Source organism: Callithrix jacchus, chromosome 20 (genome assembly GCF_049354715.1).
Source record: "Callithrix jacchus isolate 240 chromosome 20, calJac240_pri, whole genome shotgun sequence".
NCBI classification, from domain to species: domain Eukaryota; kingdom Metazoa; phylum Chordata; class Mammalia; order Primates; family Cebidae; genus Callithrix; species Callithrix jacchus.
The window spans coordinates 34929624-34950708 of NC_133521.1; the positions used below are offsets into that span (position 1 = coordinate 34929624).

At 38.3% G+C, this 21085-nt stretch overlaps 1 long non-coding RNA gene across 1 annotated transcript in view; it reads right to left on the reverse strand.

Annotated features, from left to right (window-relative positions):
- Positions 1 to 3387: 3387 nt before the first annotated feature.
- The window catches only part of LOC144580602 (uncharacterized), a 28795-nt gene continuing 11097 nt past the window's right edge, over positions 3388 to 21085 (reverse strand). The window contains exon 3 of the long non-coding RNA XR_013530525.1: positions 3388 to 3766. This is a non-coding gene — a long non-coding RNA (uncharacterized LOC144580602). The remainder of the gene's footprint in view (positions 3767 to 21085) is intronic.

A 21085-nucleotide genomic window follows, 5' to 3' on the forward strand; every position in this document is an offset into this window, starting at 1 on the left:
AGTACTGGCAAGCTGACTGCAACAGCACATCAAAAAGCTTATCCACCATGATCAAGTAGGATTTGCCCTGGGGATGCAAGGCTGGTTCAACATATGCAAGTCTATAAATGTAATTCACCACAAAAACAGAACCAAAGACAAAAATCACATGATTATCTCAATTGATGCAGAGAAGGCCTTTGACAAAATTTAACAGCCCTTTATGCTAAAAATCCTGAATAAACTAGGTATTGATAGAATGTATCTCAAAACAATAAAAGCTATTTATGACAAACCAACAGCCAATATCATACTGAATGGGAAAAAACTGGAAGCATTCCCTTTGAAATCTGGCACTAGACAAGAATGTCCTCTCTAATCAGTCCTATACAATATAGTACTAGAAGTTCTAGCCAGAGCAACCAGACAAGAAAAAGAAATAAAGGGTATTCAAATAGGAAAGGAGGAAGCCAAATTGTCTCTATTCGCAGATGACATGATTGTATATCTAGAAGATCCCATCATCTCAGCCCAAAATCTCCTGAAACTGATAAGCAACTTCAGCAAAGTCTCAGGATACAAAATCAATGTGTAAAAATCACAAGCATTCCTATACACCAATAACAGATTTAAGAGAGCCAAATCAAGAATGAACTACCATTCACAATTGCTAGAAAGAGAGTAAAATACCTAGGAATACAACTGACAAGGAATGTAAAGGACCTCTTCAAGGAGAACTACAAACCACTGCTCGATGAAATAAGAGAGGACATAAATAGATGGAGAAACACTCCATTTTCATGGTTAGGAAGAATCAATATCATGAAAATGGCCATACTGCCCAAAATAATTTATAGATTCAATGCTTCAATTTATAGATTCAAGCTCATCAAGCTACCAATGACCTTCCTCACAGAACTGGAAAAAACCACCTTAAACTTTATATGGAACCAAAAGAGAGCCCGCATAGCCAAGTCAATTCTAAGCAAAAAGAACACAGCAGGAGGCATCATACTACCGGACTTGAAACTATACTATAAGGATACAGTAATCAAATCAGCATGGTACTGGTACCAAAACAGAGATATAGACCAATGGAACAGAACAGAGGCCTTGGAGGCAACACAACATAACTAAAACCATCTGATCTTTGACAAACCTGACAAAAACAAGCATTGGGGAAAGGATTCCCTGTTTAATACATGGTGTTGGGAAAACTGGCTAGCTATGTGCAGAAAGCAGAAACTGGACCCCTTCCTGACACTTTACACTAACATTAACTCCAGATGGATTAACGACTTAAACATAAGAACGAACACCATAAAAACCCTAGAAGAAAATCTAGTCAAAACCATTCAGGACTTAGGAGTAGGCAAGGACTTCATGAACAAAACACCTAAAGCATTGGCAACAAAAGCCAAAATAGACAAATGGGACCTAATCAAACTCCACAGCTTCTGCACAGCAAAAGAAACAGTCATTAGAGTGAATTGGCAACCAACAGAATGGGAAAAAATTTTTGCAGTTTACCCATCTGACAAAGGGCTGATATCCAGAATTTAGAAAGAACTAAAATGGATTTACAAGAACAAAACAAACAAGCCCATTCAAAAGTCGGCAAAGGATATGAACAGACACTTTTCAAAAGAAGACATATATGAGGCCAACAAACATATGAAAAAATGCTCCTCATCACTGGTCACTAGAGAAATGCAAATCAAAACTACAATGAGATACCATCTCACACCAGTTAGAATGGCGATCATTAAAAAATCTGGAGACAACAGATGCTGGAGAGGATGTGGAGAAATAGGAACACTTTTACACTGTTGGTGGGAGTGTAAATTAGTTCAACCATTGTGGAAGACAGTGTGGTAATTCCTCAAGGACCTAGAAATAGAAATTCCATTTGACCCAGCAATTCCATTACTGGGTATATACCAGAGGATTATAAATAGTTCTACTATAAGGACATATGCACACGAATGTTCATTGAAGCATTGTTTACAATCGCAAAGACCTGGAACCAACCCAAATGCCCATCGATGATAGACTGGACAGGGAAAATGTGGCACATATACACCATGGAATATTATGCAGCCATCAAAAACAATGAGTTTGTGTCCTTTGTAGGGACGTGGATGAACCTGGAGAACATCATTCTCAGCAAACTGACACAAGAACAGAAAATGAAGTACTGCATGTTCTCACTCATAGGTGGGTGTTGAACAATGAGAGCACATGGACACAGGGAGGGGAGCACTACACACTGGGGTCTGTTGGGGGGAATAGGGCAGGGACAGCGGTGGGTGGGGAGTTGGGGAGAGATAGCATGGGGAGAAATGCCAGATGTGGGTGAAGGGGAGTAAGGCAGCAAATCACACTGCCACGTGTGTACCTATGCAACTATCTTGCATGTTTTCCACATGTACCCCAAAACCTAAAATGCAATAAAAAAAGAAAAAAATAATAAAATAAAAGAAGTATTAATTGAAAAAAAAAGAAAGAAAGAGTAATGAGAGTGACCTGAGAGCTATTGTCATTGTATTTTACTGAGTGCCTATCTATTTAATGGTTGAAATGTAACAATCTTAAAAACCAGGGTTGTTACTGGAAAGCAAACAAAGAATGATTGATGGCAGTATTGCATCTTTGGATAGAAATAAATATTTTCTTAGTACTGATTCAAGGAATTTCACTTTCTCTTTCCTTGACCCTCTGAGAGCATGGGAGTGGCATGCCATAAATGTCATATTTTAAACAATGATTCAAAGATTAACAGTCATGAGTTGGCTCTACATTGGAGGAAGTCACGAAACCAAGGATATAGTCTGGAATCTCATAAATTACAAAAGGATAATACTAACAAATAATGCAATCTGACAGTATTTATAATGACTCCAAAATCTCAGTATAGAGATATGATGCACCATCATCCTGAGACATGCTTTTCTTCACATGTTAACCACTGTGAAAAAGAATGTGTTGTGCGGTTAATAGCATCTCAGAAACATGATGATAATGGGAACAAACAATAACTAGAATTTATTGGGTGCTTACATTGTGCTGGGAACCATGCTACACATTTTTTATGCATTAACCATCTAATTCTTACAGTAATCCTATAAGGAAGATACTGTTGTTTTCCTCATATTATGGAGAAAGAAACTGAGGTAGAAAAAAGATCAGATAATCCAAGGCCACTTATCTAAGGCCAACAGACTAGTGAATGATGAAGCTGAGATTAATAAAAAGGCTTATATTACTCCAGACTAACCTCTTTTAACATGAACGGGGAGGCAGTTTTATAAGTCTCTTCTTCTAGCCACCAAATAATAACTCTTCCTCCTTGTTAAAAAAAACAGTCATGGAAGATCATATAGTTAGATATATATACATTTTGTGAATTTCAGAGACAACAGGAATAGCATTAAATCTATACACTGCTTTGAGCAGTATGGCCCTTTTCATGATACTGATTCTTCCTATCCATGAGTATGGAATATTATCCCATCTGTTTGTGTCCTCTCTGATTCCTTGAGCAGTGGTTTGTAGTTCTCCTTGAAGAGGTCCTTCACTTCCCTTATTAGCTGTATTCCTAGGTATTTTGTTCTCTTTGTTGCAATTGTGAATGGGAGTTCATTCATGATTTGGCTCTCTGTCTGCTGTCGGTGTATAGGAATGGCTGTGATTTCTGCACATTGATTTGGTATCCTAAGACTTTGCTGAAGTTGCTTATCAGCTTAAGAGGCTTTTAACAATTACATGGAAACGGAACAACTTCCTCCTGAATGCCAAAAAAAAAAAAAAAAAAAAAAAAAAAAAGAAGCTTTTAGTGTTAGGTATCATTATTATTGTTGTTAAGAAATAAGAAAAGCAATGTGAATTTTCAAAAAAGAAAAAAAAGACTAGAATGGCAGAAATTTTGGAAACTGAGTCCAATGGCTTTATGTGCTAACCTCAGTTTTGTTTGTTTTGCTAAATCTGCATACTACCTGAATTACTTATATTTATTTAACTTATTTATATTTATGATTTACTTTATACACTTTAGAATTATTTGATCTAACATGACTATATGAACAGTCTAAAGCATCAAGCTATTACAGCTTTAAAAAATTCTGTGTGCCCCTAAGAACCTTCTGGAGTACCAGAAATAGAATATATTCCCCACTTTGGAGACTCCAGTCAGAATCACCATAGGGAATGCAGGGGAAAAGACAAAATAAAGCAAACAATGGCTAGGAGACGTGGTGGCTCCAGACCTCTCATCTCCAACATCTTTTATCAACTTCCGAAGGAATCCCTATAGGGCAAGACTCGGTTGCCTGGGAAACTCCGGTCTGCATAACCTGACCACATGTCATCTTGTGACAGATGGAAGAGCCTGTTAGCCACACTGGGGACCTGTCATAGACGTCACCCTAGGTCTGCACATTTCATGTACAATGAGCTCTGAATTTAAAATTAAACAGTTACTCAACAGGAAGGAAAGACATCACAAAATAAAACATGAAATGTTCTAAATTCAACAGTGGATTTAAGAGCATATAACACTGTGCTCTCATGTATACAGGCAAAAAAATGCATCAGAACCCAAATGTTTAGTTTCAAAAAAAATGGAAACATCTAGTCAGTTCTACTCCCGTGTCTTCTCTGTGGTCCAATTAATCAAATCAGAACGAATTCAAAACTGGTAGCCACTTGCCAAGCATGCAAAAAATGTCTGATTCTGATTATTAAATAAACAACTCCTAAAAAAGGAAGTGTTTTGAAGAAAGACAAACATTTTCTTCCCTCTGAATTGCAGTGTATTGAACTCCTCCCACGAGTTGGTGGTAGAAAGACTAAACTAACGAAAAGTTGAGAAGTTATCAAATCATGCTTCATTCCAAACATAAGATATCTAAATGTTGAAATTGCCTCTTAAAAATTTAGTAGTGTTATTGCTTTGTCTTCCATTTTAAAGAAAATAAACATGACACACTTTTGGATGGTGAAGTTTGGTTATATATTTCTTCACAGTTTTATAAGATTAATTTTCTCTTAAATGTGGAAGCTTCGATGGCCAATACTAATGAATTCAATTTTAATTTTATATGTTCTTTTTTATGACTTTTAAATATTGTCATTTAGAAGGCTAGTTTTCACGACCCCAGGTGTCAAGGTAAAAATCCACTGATTTATACAGCAAGGTCAGAGTTTCAACCCTGACTGCTACATACAGCCTACAGAGGTAGTATGCCACTCACTCTACCTTTGTGATATTTATATTCATCATAAAGAAAGTGATTACACTTCACATGGTGTTGGGGATATAAATGAAAAATGAAGTGGATACTCTTTGTGATTAGACAGAAGAAAAAATATACATCTGCGAGAATATACATCAAATTATCAACCACACTCTCCTTTAGGATACTGGGGATTTGTGAAGGTACGTCTTGAGGAGGGGACTGAGTACATGGGGTAATGAAGGACTCCTATTTTGTATTTTACATACTTTCAAACTCTTTGAATGAATTGTTAAAAGGAACATACCTCATGTATAGATATGAAAGATTAACAAGACATTTAAGGATAAAAATGGCAAAAAGACAAAAAGAAGGGGTTCATGGTTTTTGATTTGTATGCTGAACTAAGTGAAACAAAGTGGATTTTCATGCCTGTGTTCCTTCTTTCCCCAGAACCATGGGTGCTCTTTCAGAGCTGTCTTGATTCTAAGTTCAGTTGTGCAGGGGAGTCACAGAAAGAACAGCACCCCGAATATTCTGGTCCACTCAAGGTCCAAACCACCTCATTAAATAGCCTGAAATCCTTGAAGCATTGGGGGGGTGGTGCGAGCGAGCATGAAGACAAAGAAAATGAACATGTAAAGCCCAGGCAAACTTCTGTAGTCACTCACTTTATCATAGCTATAGTCCCAACACTATTACTATCAATCATTAACAGTTACTGTAATTTTACTGTGGTCTTGGGATTATGCTTAGTATTTTTTAATGAATGTTTTATGTAATGTTTGCACAATATTTGAAGAAGAAGTTATTATCATCCCCATTTTGCACACACAAAAACTCACGCTGGAGAGTTTTGGTAACTGAGCTGTACTCACAGGGTTAGCAAGTTATGAAGCTGCCAACCAAATTCCAGCAACCTGGAATGCTACGTGGGATTGGGCAGCAGAAGCTTAACAGTACTAAAGCAGAGGTTGGCAGATTGGTTCTTTCTGAGTACAGCTGAATTTCTTGTAGGCTTGGCTTATAGACTCAACATTATTGGTGTTATAGGGGATGGTACAGATCTTTGAGTTCAACCTCTCTGTCAATAAGAGAGTAAAAAATCTTTTCCACATATCTATGATAGATGATCTTCTGTCTCTGCTTAGACAGCTCTCGTAAAAGAAAGTTTAAGATGTATGTGAACAAATCTTAGCACTGTTGAATAACTTCACTCATTAAAACCTCTTCATTACGTTAAGCAGAAATTGGTGGCCCTATGAAATTGCACCAAAGACCTTGGTTCTTGTATCTGGAGTGCCACATAGGTACATGTTGCCTCTTCCATAGGATAATGTGGTGATGTGTGAAAGATATGAATGTAATGATTGTGTCCACAATAAATTTGGATGCTTTCTCTAAAAGAGAAAGTAGAGTCTGGGCTTAGGCAACTTACAGTCCTGAACTCAAGCCTCAGTTTGGCCCTTGGCTAGCCATTAATCTTTGAGCAAGTTCCTTAAATTTTGAGTCTTTATCTCTTTGCATCTACAAATTGAGGAATATAGCATCCATGCTGTAGGACTTTGAGAACAAATATAAAGTCCCCAGCGCAGGATAGTGCCAGATACAGAATAAGTATCTAGGACATGTTGGTTTTCTCTTCTTTCACTGTTTTGTTTATCTTTCTCTGACTCTCTCTGCTGTTCTTATGAACTTTTTGAAATGTGAGACTCTCACATAGACACAGTCCTCCAGATGTACTCTATGCAAAGGTAGGTAAAGAAAAGCTGGACTGCAGCTCTCATGACTTAAACACTGATTTTCTATTTAAATGTCTTCATTATTCCAAAGATTCATATATAGCCTAAAATAGGTGAAAAAAATCAAACCCCTTTTCCCTGCCTCCTAACCAAATCTGATGTCTCCCATACTAAACTTCCTGATTTTACTAGTAGCCCCAAAAGTCTATCTTTTCTCCCTATTCAATTCTGTTTTCTAGCTCTTAGTCCACTGCTCCTACCTGTTGATACTGTGTTTTGGTTCTGTCATCTGTACTATTAGCAATCTCTCCCCGACTTAGCGGTGGCTGAAAATGTGATAAGTATACTTTCAACCCAAGGAACTGATTTTAAAAAGGACAAACAGGACAGGGCCCAGGAGTGCTGCTATGTCACACTGCTGCAGACCTCCCACCAAGTTGACAAGAAGTCATTAATCAACCCTGGCTGGATGGAGCTCCTTTATCATTGATGATTGTGTCCAGTGGTCCTACCATGTAGTCCCCATGTCATAATTCTATGCATGGCTATTAGGGAAACTTTACAAAATGCTTCTCTGAAAACAAGACACATTCAGCCCCTATACCACCAGTCTTCTAATAAAACCATCAACATAGGATGTGGAGTTATTCTGACACAAATTTACAGACAGCATTAGTCTCAATACTCTTTTATATGTGGTCATCAATATTAGCATTGATGCTAGGCTCTTTAGAAAATATTACATTTTCTTAAAAGTATGAATTTACTTCTTTGTTTTCCAGAAGTGAATAACATGGATATCCTCCAGTTTAGAGCATTCGAATGTTGCTAAGCTAGTGGAATCATTCCTGTTCTCTAATAATTAAATTCAAAAGTTACAGAAAATTACTCTAATGGATCTCCAGAACTTAGAATTGTTTTTACAATCCCCGAAGAAAGATGTCTGCTTTTATGCATGTGATCATTATCTTCTTCCTTCATAGGATAACAGCTTCCACTTTTCAAGAATATGTCTGATCTTCTCTTAGCTGGTAGAAAATAGAACCACGCAGCTTCAATTCAGATCAGAAGGGGAAGAAAAATGAAAATCGCACCAGGAGAACTTTATTATTCTTTCAAACAAGACTTAGCTCTTATTCACTCATCTTCCTTATCTCATTTCCAGTTTATTTGTTATATTTTAAATTACAAAAATAGTTTGGAAAACTTTTTAAAATCTCATTTTAACAAGCTTCTTGATTACAGTCACCTCAGCACAAAACTAAAAGATATTAGTTTTTGTTTACATGTATTCATATTTTACCTATTTGCAGTTATATTTTTATTTTTAAACTAGAATCAAAATATACCTTCATTTTTGCTGTTACAGGTTCTTATGATAAGATTTAAGCCTACTTTGACATAGCAGCTGCCTGAGCTATAATGCAGGCCCTAAAACATTGAAAGTCTAATAACTATATAACTTTTAATTTTTATGTAAATATTTTAAAATTCTATCTATATTAGTAAAGAATTGCCTTGTGTGGTTTCTCATGCAATGATCTTTGAATATTCTCCCAAATCCTTAAATAACTGACCCTTTCTCACCAATATTTTATGTATGTATTTATTTATAGCACCAGTGTCTCACTATCTTGTCCAGGACGGTCTCAAACTCCTGGGCTCAAGTGATCCTCCAGTGTTGACCTTCCAAAGTTCTGGGATTATAGGCATGAGCCACCATTCCTGGCCTTGAATTATTTTCTTAAAATTTATTCACCTGAGAGAAAGAATTGGATCAAAATAAATGAGTATTTTATTCCTTTTTTTTTCTTTTCACTAAAGACTTGTTATCCCTGCATTTTTATTATTTTTAATGTCTATTGACATACTTGCAATAAGATATTGCTTAAACTGTTAATTTTCTAAGCACTCTGTTTTAATGGAGACTTTATTTTTTCATATTTATTCTACCCAGTACTATATTTGTGGCTTTTAGATATTTAGAGAGTATACAAATTTGTTACATTAATTTTCTCAATGATAAATTAAAAATAAAATTATTTTAGTTTTATTCATCTCCTTATGAAATAATACAATTAGATTTTTGATGTGACAACCTTACATTATTTTCTTTTCCTAAAATATGTAACTGTTATTTGCATCAGAGAGTTGGTTGTAATGCTAACATTATTGTAGCTGTGCATAAACCAAAAATGACCACTTCAAGTCTTGTAAAATCACACATGTAAAATATGAGATGAATTTCCAAAATTCACCAGATTTGTCTGTCATAGAAAAAAACTATTGAAAACTCATTTGAGCCAAGCAAGTAGGTGCCATGGAGAAGCAAAGATGAATAAGACATGGCTGTTATATTCAGAGGCATGTCATTGGTGAGGGATAATAAAGGAAATCTTGAAAAAATAAAACAAAATGAAAAGGTCACACAGAAATAGAGGCAGAATGTGGGAAATGTCCTAAATTGAATGAAATGTTTTGGCATTGAGAGATTGGATAAATGAATTTGGGGTTTATAGCTCTCTGTTTGGGGCACGAATGGGTGGTGGAGTTTATGGTGATGAAGATTTATCAAAGTCGAGGGAGGATCCAAGATGGCCAAATAGGAACAGCTCTGGAGTGCAGTTTCCAGCAAGAACAACACAGAGGGTGAGTGCCCACCGCATTTCCAAACAAATTTTCACTGCCCACAGACCAGGAGATTCTCAGCGAAAAGCACCATGAGTTTTCAGCACAGCGGTTTCAGCCAGTGCTGGGTTGGCACACAGAAACTCATACAAATCTGGGTGGATGATGAATCTGATGAATTGACAGAAACAGGCTTCAGAAGATGGGTAATAACAAACTACTCAGAGCTAAAAGAACATGTGCTTACCCAATGCAAAGAAACTAAGAACCTAGAAAAAAGGTTAGATGAGATGCTAACTAGAATAAACAGCTTAGAGAAGAATATAAACAACTTGATGGAGCTGAAAAACACAGCACAAGAACTTTGCAAAGCATACACAAGTTTCAATAGCCAAATTGACCAAGCAGAAGAAAGGATATCAGAGATCAAAGATCAACTCAATGAAATAAAATGAGAAGGCAAGAATAGAGAAAAAAGAGTGAAAAGAAATGAACAAAGCCTCCAAGAAATATGGGATTATGTGAAAAGACCTAATCTACATTTGAAAGGTGTACCTGAATGTGACAGAGAGAATGAATCCAAGCTGGAAAACACTATTCAGGATATTATCCAGGAGAACTTCCCCAACCTAGCAAGCCAGGCCACCATTCAAGTCCAGGAAATACAGAGAACACCACAAAGATATTCCTCAAGAAGAGCAACCCCAAGGCACATAATTGACAGATTCACCAGGGTTGAAATGAAGGAAAAAAATGCTAAGAGCAGCCAGAGAGAAAGGTCGAGTTCCCCACAAAGGGATGCCCATTGGACTCATAGTGGATCTCTCTGCAGAAACCCTACAAGCCAGAAGAGAGTGGGGGCCAATATTCAACATCCTTAAAGACAAGAACTTTCAACCTAGAATTTCATATCCAGCCAAACTAAGCTTCATAAGCAAAGGAGAAAGAAAATCCTTTATGGACAAGCAATTGCTGAGTGATCTCATCACCACCAGGCCTGCCTTAGGAGAGCTCCTGAAAGAAACACTAAACAAGGAAAGGAACAGCCAGCAGCAACCACTCCAAAATGTAACAAATGGTAAAGAACATCAACACAAGGAAAAAAAATGCATCAACTAACGGGCAAAATATCCAGCTAGCATCAAAATGGCAGGATCAGATTCACACAAAACAACATTAACCTTAAATGTAAATGGGCTAAATGCCCCAATCAAAAGACACAGACTGGCAAATTGGATAAAAAGTCAAGACCTATCAATGTGCTGTATTGAGGAAACCCACCTCACATGCAAGGAAACACACAGGCTCAAAATAAAGGGATGGAGGAAGATTTATCAAGCAAATGCAGAGCAAAAAAAAAAAAAAAAAGCAACAGTTGCAATCCTAGTCTTTGATAAAATGGACTTTAAACCAACAAAGATCAAAAGAGACAAAGAAGGGCATTACATAATGGTAAAAGGATCAATGCATCAAAAAGAGCTAACCATCCTAAATATATATGCACCCAATACAGGAGCACCCAGGTACATAAAGCAAGTTCTTAACAACCAACAAAGAGACTTAGACTCCCACACAATAATAGTGGGAGACTTTAACACTGTACTGTCAATATTAGACAGATCAATGAGACAGAAAATTAACAAGGATATCCAGGACTTGAACTCAGATCTGGACCAAGTGGACCTAATAGACATCTACAGAACTCTTCACCCCAAATCCACAGAATATACATTCTTCTCACACTGCACTGCACCTACTCTAAAATTGACCACATAATTGGAAGTAAATCACTCCTCAGCAAATGCAAAAGAATAGAAATCATAACAAACAGTCTCTCAGACCACAGTGCAATCAAATTAGAACTCAGAATTAAGAAACTAACTCAGAACCACACAGCTTCATGGAAGCTGAACAACTGGCTCCTGATTGTCAACTGGATAAACAATGAAATGAAGGCAGAAATAATGGTGTTCCTTGAAACCAATGAGAACGAAGATACAATGTATCAGAATCTCTGGGACACATTTAAAGCAGTGTCTAGAGGGAAATTTATAGCAATAAATGTCCACATGAGAAGTGAGGAATAATCCAAAATCGACACCCTATCAACAAAATTGATAGAGGTAGAGGAGCAAAATAAAAAAAAACTCAAAACCTAGCAGAAGAAAGAAATAACTAAGATCAGAGGAGAACTGGAGGAGATAGAGACACAAAAAAAATCCTTCAAAAAAAATCAATAAATCCAGGAGCTGGTTTTTTGAAAAGATCAACAAAACAGACAGACCGCTAGCCAGATTAATACAAAAGAAAAGGGAGCATAATGAAATCGATGCAATAAAAAACAATAAAGGGGGTATCACCACTGATTCCACAGAAATACAAACTACAATCAGAGATTGCTACAAACAACTCTATGCATATAAACCAGTAAACCTGGAAGAAATGGATAAACTCCTGGACGCTTGCACCCTCCCAAGTCTAAACCAGGAAGAAGTTGAAACCTTGAATAGACCAGTAACAAGGGCTGAGGTTGAGGCAGCAATTAATAGCCTACCAACCAAAAAAAGTCCAGATCCAGATGGGTTCACAGCAGAATTCTTCCAGACATACAAAGAGGAACTGGTACCATTCCTTCTGAAACTATTTCAAACAATACAAAAGGAGGAAATCCTTCCCAAATCATTTTATGAGACCAACATCATCCTGATACCAAAACCCGGCAGAGACTCAACAAAAGAAGAAAACTTCAGGCCGATATCCATGATGAACATAGATGCAAAAATCTTCAATAAAATACTGTCAAACTGATTGCAACAGCACATCAAAAAGCTTATCCACCACAATCAAGTAGGCTTCATTCTGGGGATGCAAGGCTGGTTCAACACACACAACTCTATAAAGTAATCCACCACATAAATAGAACCAAAGACAAAAGCCACATTATTATCCTAATAGATGCAGAGAAGGCCTTTGACAAAATTCAGTGCCCTTTATGCTAAAAACTCTCGATAAACTAGGTAGCAAAGGAACATATTTCAAAACAAGAAAAGCTATTTACAATAAACCTACAGCCAATATCATATTGAATGGGCAAAAACTGGAAGCATTCCCTATGAAATCCGGCACTAGACAAGGATGCCCTGTCTCACCACTCCTATTCAGTGTAGTATTGGAAGTTCTAGCCAGAACAATTAGGCAAGAAAAAAAATAAAAAAGGGTATTCAGTTAGGAAAAGAGGAAGTTAAATTGTCTCTATTTGCAGATGACATGATTGTATATTTAGAAGACCCTAACATCTCAGCCCCAAATCTCCCTAACTGGTAAGCAACTTCAGCAAAGTCTCAGGATACAAACTCAATGTGCAGAAATCACAAGCATTTCTAAACACCAATAACAGACTAACAGAGAGCCAAATCATGAGCAAAATCCCATTCACAATTGCTACAAAGAATATGAAATACCTAGGAATAAAACTAAGAAAGGATGTAAAAGACCTCTTCAAGGAGAACAATAAAGCACTGCTCAATGAAATAAGAGAGGACACAAACAGATGGAGAAATATTCATGCTCATGGTTAGGAAGAATCAATATCGTGAAAATGGCCATACTGCCCAAAGTAATTTATAGATTCAACACTATCCCCATCGAGCTACTGATGACCTTCTTGACAGAATTGGAAAAAAACACCTTAAACTTCATATGGAACCAAAAGAGAGCCCGCATAGCCAAGACAATCCTAAGCAAAAAGAACAAAGCCGGAGGCATCACGCTACCTGATTTCAAACTGTACTACAAGGCTAGCGTAATCAAGACAGCATGGTACTGGTACCACAACAGAGATATAGACCAGTGCAACAGAACAGAGGCCTTGGAAGCAACACCACACATCTACAGCCATCTAATCTTTGACAAACTGGACAAAAACAAGCAATGGGGAAAGGATTCCCTGTATAATAAATGGTGTTGGGAAAACTGGCTAGCCATGTGCAGAAAGCAGGAACTGGATCCCTTCCTGGATCCCTTACACTAAAATTAACTCCAGATGGATTAAAGACCTAAACATAAGACCTAACACCATAAAAACCCTAGAAGAAAACCTAGGCAAAACCATTCAGGACATAGGCATAGGCAAGGACTTCATGACTAAAACACTAAAACCATTGGCAACAAAAGCCAAAGTAGACAAATGGGACCTAATTAAACTCCAGAGCTTCCATACAGCAAAAGAAACAATCATTAGAGTGAACTGGCAACCAACAGAATGGAGAAAAATTTTTGCAATCCACTCATCTGACAAAGGGCTAATAACCAGAATCTACAAAGAACTAAAACAGATTTACAAGAAAAAAACAAACCCATCCAAAAGTGGGCAAATGATATGAACAGACACTTTTCAAAAGAAGATATATATGAAGCCAAAAAGCATTTGAAAAAATGCTCATCATCACTGATTATTAGAGAAATGCAAATCAAAACCGCATTGAGATATCACCTCCCGCCAGTTAGAATGGCGATCATTAAGAAAATCTTCAGACAGCAGATGCTGGAGAGGATGTGGAGAAATAGGAACACTTTTACACTGTTGGTGGGAGTGTAAACTAGTTCAGCCATTGTGGAAGACAGTGTGGTGCTTCCTCAAGGACCTAGAAATAGAAATTCCATTTGACCCAGCAATCCTGTTACTGGGTATATACACAAAGCATTACAAATCATTCTATTATAAAGACACAAGCACATGTATGTTCACAGTGGCACTGTTTACAATAGCAAAGAGCTGGAACCAACCCAAATGCCCATCGACGATAGACTGGACAAGGAAAATGTGGCACATACATACCATGGAATACTATGCAGCCATAAAAAATGATGAGTTTGTGTCCTTTGTAGGGACTTGGATAAATCTGGAAACCATATTCTCAGCAAACTGATACAAGAACAGAAAATCAAATCCCGCATGTTCTCATTTATAGGTGGGTGATGAATAATGAGAACATATGGACACAGGGAGGAGAGCATCACACACTGGGGTCTGTTGGAGGGGCCCAAGGGAAGGACAGTGGGGGGTTGGGGAGGTCGGGGAGGGATAACATGGGAAGAAATGCCAAATGTAGGTGATGGGGGGATGGAGGCAGCAAATCACATTGCCATGTGTGTACCTATGCAACCATCCTGCATGATCTGCACATGTAACCCAGAATCTAAAGTACAATAAAGGAGGAGGAAACAAACAAAGAAAAATATTTATCAAAGCCCAAAAAAAGACATTTTTTTTTCTGTCTCTCAAGTTAGAAAATAGTGCCAAATAAGGCTAATTCCTGGGGAATCAGAAATAAACTCTTTTCCCTAGAGAAGGGTCTTCTCTTAGTCTTTGTTTTTTAAAAGTTGTGATTGTGCTGAGAAATGCAACTCTGGGAATTGTGCTGCTGTAGAAGAAGGCAGTGTGTTTGGGGTGTGTTTGCTTTTGGGTGGTACTTTCCCAAGGAGTAGAGTTTGGTCTGGGGTCCAGAAAATCTCTGGAAGCTGGGCTTGGCTTCCCATCATCCTGCAAGAGTGGAATGTGCCTTGAACACTGAGTCACCAGCATGGTTTGCCATCTAACACTAGGGACTGCAAAAGACAATTTGTCATTCCAGTATTTATCAGCAAGTCCACCAAAGACCAAATGTTTGTGTCTTCTTGTTTTTCCTCTGTCACCCAGAAATCCCACTGTAGCTAGTCCTGCGTCTGGAGATTGGAATGTATGCACTGCATTCCTTCCCAGGATAGCCGATCAGGGTGCCTGCCGCCTTACTCTGTGAGAAGTGTTGTTTATTGATCTTGAGTAAATTTGCAAGCCTACATTCCAGGACAGCTTGTTAAAATACTGGTCAAGTTAATATGTCATTTGATAAGTCCCTCATGGCCACCAAGGATTCCACAAATTTTATACATAAAAAAATATAAATTACATCCTCTTTTTCTCCCACTACTGTTAAACTATTAAGTCATTTGAATTTGCTGAATAATCTTAAAATTTTTACTACAATTTGTTTTAAAAGAAAGCTGGGAGGCATGGCTACAAAGCTCGGCTCTGCCGCCATGATCAAGGGGGCTAGATTTAAGTGTATGGTTTCTCATGCAATGATATTAAATGTTCTCCCAAATCCTTAAATAACTGGCCCCATCTCAGCATTCAAGTGTCAGTTAAACTAGCAACACGTCAGAAAGGGCTTCCCTGACCAATTTAGGTACTTTCTTTACCCCATTTTCCTATTGCTCTCCATCCCATTATATCCTGATGTTGCATTATAACTTAATTTTGTATTTATTTTATTTTCATCATAGAGCTTGTCGCTATCTGATGTTATCCCATTTATTATTGTTGTTGTTGTTATTATTCGTTCTCTATAAGAAGAGGAATTTGTTTCCTATAACAGAGTCTTGCTCTATCGCCCAGGCTGGAACACAGTGGCGCAATCTAAGCTCACTGCAACCTCCACCCCCTGGGTTCAAGCGATTCTCATGCCTCAGCTGCCCAAGTAGCTGGGATTACAGGCATGCACCACCACACCCAACTAATTTTTTTTTTTTTTTTTTGTATTTTCAGTAGAGACAAATTTTCACCATGTTGGCCAGGCTGGTCTCAAACTCTTCACCTCAAGTGATCTACCCGCCTTGGCCTCCTACAGGGCTGGAGTTACAAGCGTGAGCCACCGTGCCTGGCCTATTTATCTTTAATGGCTGGCACATTTTCAGGCATAGGATAAACAGTCAATAGGTATTCGTTGAAAGCAAAGTTAAATGAATGGGATTTGTTAATGGATTCTTAGGCATGAGACCAAAAGCACAAGCAACAGCAGCAACGGAAAACAGACAAATTGTACTTCAACAATATTAAAAACATTTGTACACCAAAGGGCAATATCAAGAAAGTCCAGAGAAAACCTATAGAATGAAAGAAGATAGTTCAAATCATACATCTGTAAGAGTTCGATATCCAAAATGTTCAAATAACTACAACTCAACGGCAACAGGACAAACAACCCAATTTTTTTAAATGGGCAAAGGATTTGAATAAACATTTCTCCCAGTAAGATACACAAATGGCCAAGAGGCACTTGGAAAGATCCTCATCACCACCCAACATAAGGAAAATACAAATCAAAACTACACTGAGATGCCATTTCATACCCACTAGGATAAACAGAACTACTGAATGGCCTAGCAATTCCACTTCTAGGTATACACCCAAGAGAGTTGAAAATAGGGACTAAAACAGACGCTTCTACACCAACGTTCATTGTAACTTTATCTGCGGTAGCTGAAGATGAAAACGACTTGTCAACAGATGGATCAATTCACAAAATGTAGTATATCTGCACAAAGGCAGAACATTCAGTCATAAGAAGGAAAGAAGCTTCAATTCATGCTACAACATAAGTGAACTTTGAAGACATCGTGCTAAATGAAATAAGCCAACCCATAGAACAATAGTGTAAGATCCAACTGATATGAAACATCTACAGCAGTCAACTTCATAGACACAGAAAGTATATTGAGAGGGGCCGGAATCAGGGGAACAACAGAGTTATTGCTTGATGGTGACAGAGTTTGTTTGGGGCAATGGAAAAGCTTTGGAAATAGACAGTGTTGATGATGGTATAATATTGTCAATGTCATGAATCCCACTGAATTGTACACTTACAGATGGCTAAAATGGCAAATTTTAAGTTACATATAATCTGCCTCAAAAAGTTTTTAAAAATTCAAATAAACAAATGATTTACAATACCAGTCCTTAATCTTCTCCCAGATTAGATTTTTATGACCAATAGTTGAAATAACTGATGTTATATTTAAGCAGCTTTTTTTTCCAACTTGGATTGTATTCCTAATATGTTTTGAGGTATATCAATATGATTCTTGTATAACATTTGCGTTGAATGAATGAATACATGACTTTAAAAAAATTTTTTTAAATCAGCCGGACATGGTGGCTCACACTTGTAATCCCAGCACTTTGGGAGGCTAAGATGGTGGATCACTTGAGATCAGGAGTCTAAGACCAGCCTAGCCAATGCAGTAAAATCCCATCTCTACTAAAAATACAAAATTAGCTGAGTGTGGTGACAGATGCCTACAATCCCAGCTACTTGGGAGGCTGAGGCAGAAGAATCACTTGAACCCGGGAGGTGGAGGTTGCAGTGTGCTGAGATCACATCACTGCTCTCCAGTATGGGTGACAGAGCAGGACTCTGTCTCAAAAAAAAAAAAATTAAAAATCAATCATTACATAAATCTAGCAAAGCATTTATCACTTAGTGTCTGCCAGGACCAGGAAATACAAGGAGAGTAAAGTATGGAAAATTCATTGCTCTGAATGTTTTCTCCCTAGAAAGGAAAATCATATATATCCCTGAAGAAAACTGTTGTGAAAATGAAAATGCCTCTAGGCTGAGAACTTTTTTTTTTTTTTTTTTTTGAGACAGGGTCTCACTCTGTTGCCCAGGCTGGAATGCAATGGCATGATTGTGATTCACTGCAACCTCTGCTTCCTGTGTTCAGGTGATTCTCCCACTTCTGACTCCCAAGTAGCTGAGACTGCAGTCTCGTACCACCACACAGGGCTAATTTTTGGTATTTTTTTGGCAGAGATAGGGTTTCACCATACTGGCCAGGCTGGTCTCAAACTCCTGATCTCAAGTGATCTGTTCACCTCAGCCTCCTAAAGTACTAGGATTACAGGCGTGAGCCACCATGCCCAGCCCAGATTGGGAACTTTTGATGCTGTATATACTCTTGATTGGAAGCAAGCTTTAAAATTATGTCTTATGGGAAGGCTTCTTTCAAGCATGAGCTAGGTTAAGCTCCCTGTCAAAGGTTTGTGCTCATCACAGCTTATTTTTTCAATAATGCTCCTTCAAATCGGTGTCCCTAGCATAGTTATGTGGCACATGGTAGATTCTCAATAAAAACATACTAAAGCCCAACATGATGGCTCACACCTGTAATCCCAGCATTTCAGGAGGCTGAAGCAGATGGATCACTTGAGCTCATGAGTTTGAGATCAGCCTGGGCAACATGGTGAGATCTTCTCTCTGCTAAAAAAACAAAAAATTAGCCAGGTGTGGTGGCACACACCTGTGGTCCCAGCAGCTACTTGGGAGGCTGATGTGGGAGGACTACTTGAGCCGGGGAGGCAGAGATTGCAGTAAACTGAGGTTGTGCCACCATACCCCACCCAGCCTGGGTGACAGAGTAAGACTTCTTCTCAGCAAACAAACAAACAACAAACAAAAATATTAGGGAATGCAAGGCATAAATGTAGCCAGAGGATCCTATAGAAATTTAACTTCATCTAGAACATCAAACTCCCTAGCTAAATTGTCAAATTAGAGTGGGCATTTTTTCCCCATCTTTCATAGATATTCTCAGCCACATAGCTTTTTTAAGCTCAAAATCTTCAAAACAGCATGTATTTCTTTGAGTTACTGCGGTGAAAAAATATGTCCCATACAATTTATTCAAGGTTCCACTAAGAAACCCTATTAAACTATTTTCCTCCAAACATAGGTAGTCTTAGAGAGTATGGCTGTGTGTATTTCTATGTCTGTGGAAGGTATACATGTCTTTGAGACATGTATCATTTCTATCCTGAAATGCTCCAGTTGGATTTTTCATAGAACTGAAGCACATGTTGCAGAGGACCAACGGCATTTAGAGGGATGGGGGAGGCAGAATCATGCTGAGAGCTACTGGGACTGAAGATTTCAGAAAGCCTGATGGAGTGAGCCTGGCTGACTATAGGGCCTCCTCCTCCTCTTCAGATCCCACGGGGCTCTTTCTCTGCAACTGTAGGCATCTTAATCTCTTTGAGCCTTGAGTCTTTGTTATAAAGGTAGAATCATTTGACCTGAATAATTTGATCATAGTAAGGGTTAAAGGAGGTGATGAGTAAAGCCTCTCACGATTTCGGGTGGTTAATTAAGCCATTCTCACCACCACACCATTTTCTTTCTGATAAAGTAAATGAAGCAAGGCGTGTGACATAATAGGGACTAAACACCCCTATAAACCAGGCCCCCACCCTGTGCCCCACCATGGAGCCTAGGCTCTGTGATCTGCTGGATGCCCAGATCTGGGGACAGCCACAGAAGAAGGAAATGTGATCCATTTCTGAGGACCCAGGTCCCTGAGTTATGTATATATTCGGTTCACAAACTATCAACAGAAGTTCCTGTCATATCCACACATTTAACAGTATCCCCCTTCTCAAGTGCCCACTGGCACAATCAGTTTTAAAATTTGGCCAGGCGCGGTGGCTCCAGCCTGTAATCCCAGCACTTTGGGAGGCCGAGGTGGGTTGATCACGAGGTCAAGAGATCGAGACCATCCTGGTCAACATGGTGAAACCCCGTCTCTACTAAAAATACAAAAAATTAGCTGGGCATGGTGGTGCGTGCCTGTAATCCCAGCTACTCAGGAGGCTGAGGCAGGAGAATTGTCTGAGCCCAGGAGGTGGAGGTTGCGGTGAGCCAAGATCGTGCCATTGCACTCCAGCCTGGGTAACAAGAGTGAAACTCCGTCTCAAAAAAAATTTGTTTTGAAAAAAGAACAACAGAGATTTTCTACCAAGCCCCTCTGCATTTTAATTCTGCCCTAGGGATTTTTGTTTTGTCTGTTTTTCATTTAGGTGGACTTGCTCAGGGGTGTTTTGTGTTATTAGAAAGAGCCTGACTTCTGAAGCTATCTATGCGTGAATATAAATTTCACCAGTTTATAAGAAGGTTGGACTTTCCAAATGAGAGAGGAATGGCTTGTGCAATGCTTGGTACTAGTTCCCAAGGCTTCTGTTCTTTCACTCTCCAGAAAGAATTAGGTAGTACCAGATTTGTTAGAGAATCACTTATTTTTCTGAAGGACATGTATAAAGCTTGCACCAAAACAAGCAGTGATAAAAGTGCAGGGTTCTGCCTCTTGCAAGGAAATTTCTCAGACGGCCAGAATGGATTTCAGCCACCCGAGGATAAAACTGTTAAACTAGACCTCTGGCTATGCATGAGAGAGTCTCCATTTCCCATTTTCTATAGCAGAAAATCTAAACCAGTTTCCACTGGCAGTACTGGAGATGATTTTCACAAGTGCATGAACGAAGTAACAATGAAATCTCAGGGACTGAATGTAATTGAAAAGGGGACTCACTTTCTTATTTGCTGATTACATCAAGGGGAAGTTCTGCCTTGGCTCAGCCCCAATGTGTCTTTAATTCTTCTCTGCTAAAAAGGGAGATTAGCAAGCATTAAGGAGAGAACAGGCTTCAGGCTAGAGCCTTTGGCAGGAGACAGTATCCAATTAGAAGGTAACGGGAAAAAAATACAGTGAAAATAATAAAATGTTTTAAGATTCTTATTGTGGCAAATGATATAAAGATTCCTTTTTATGTATTTCTATTTGGGAAAAAGTGAGCTGGCTTAAGGACAAATATTATGGAAATATTAATACACATGTTCTTTTGGATATCAC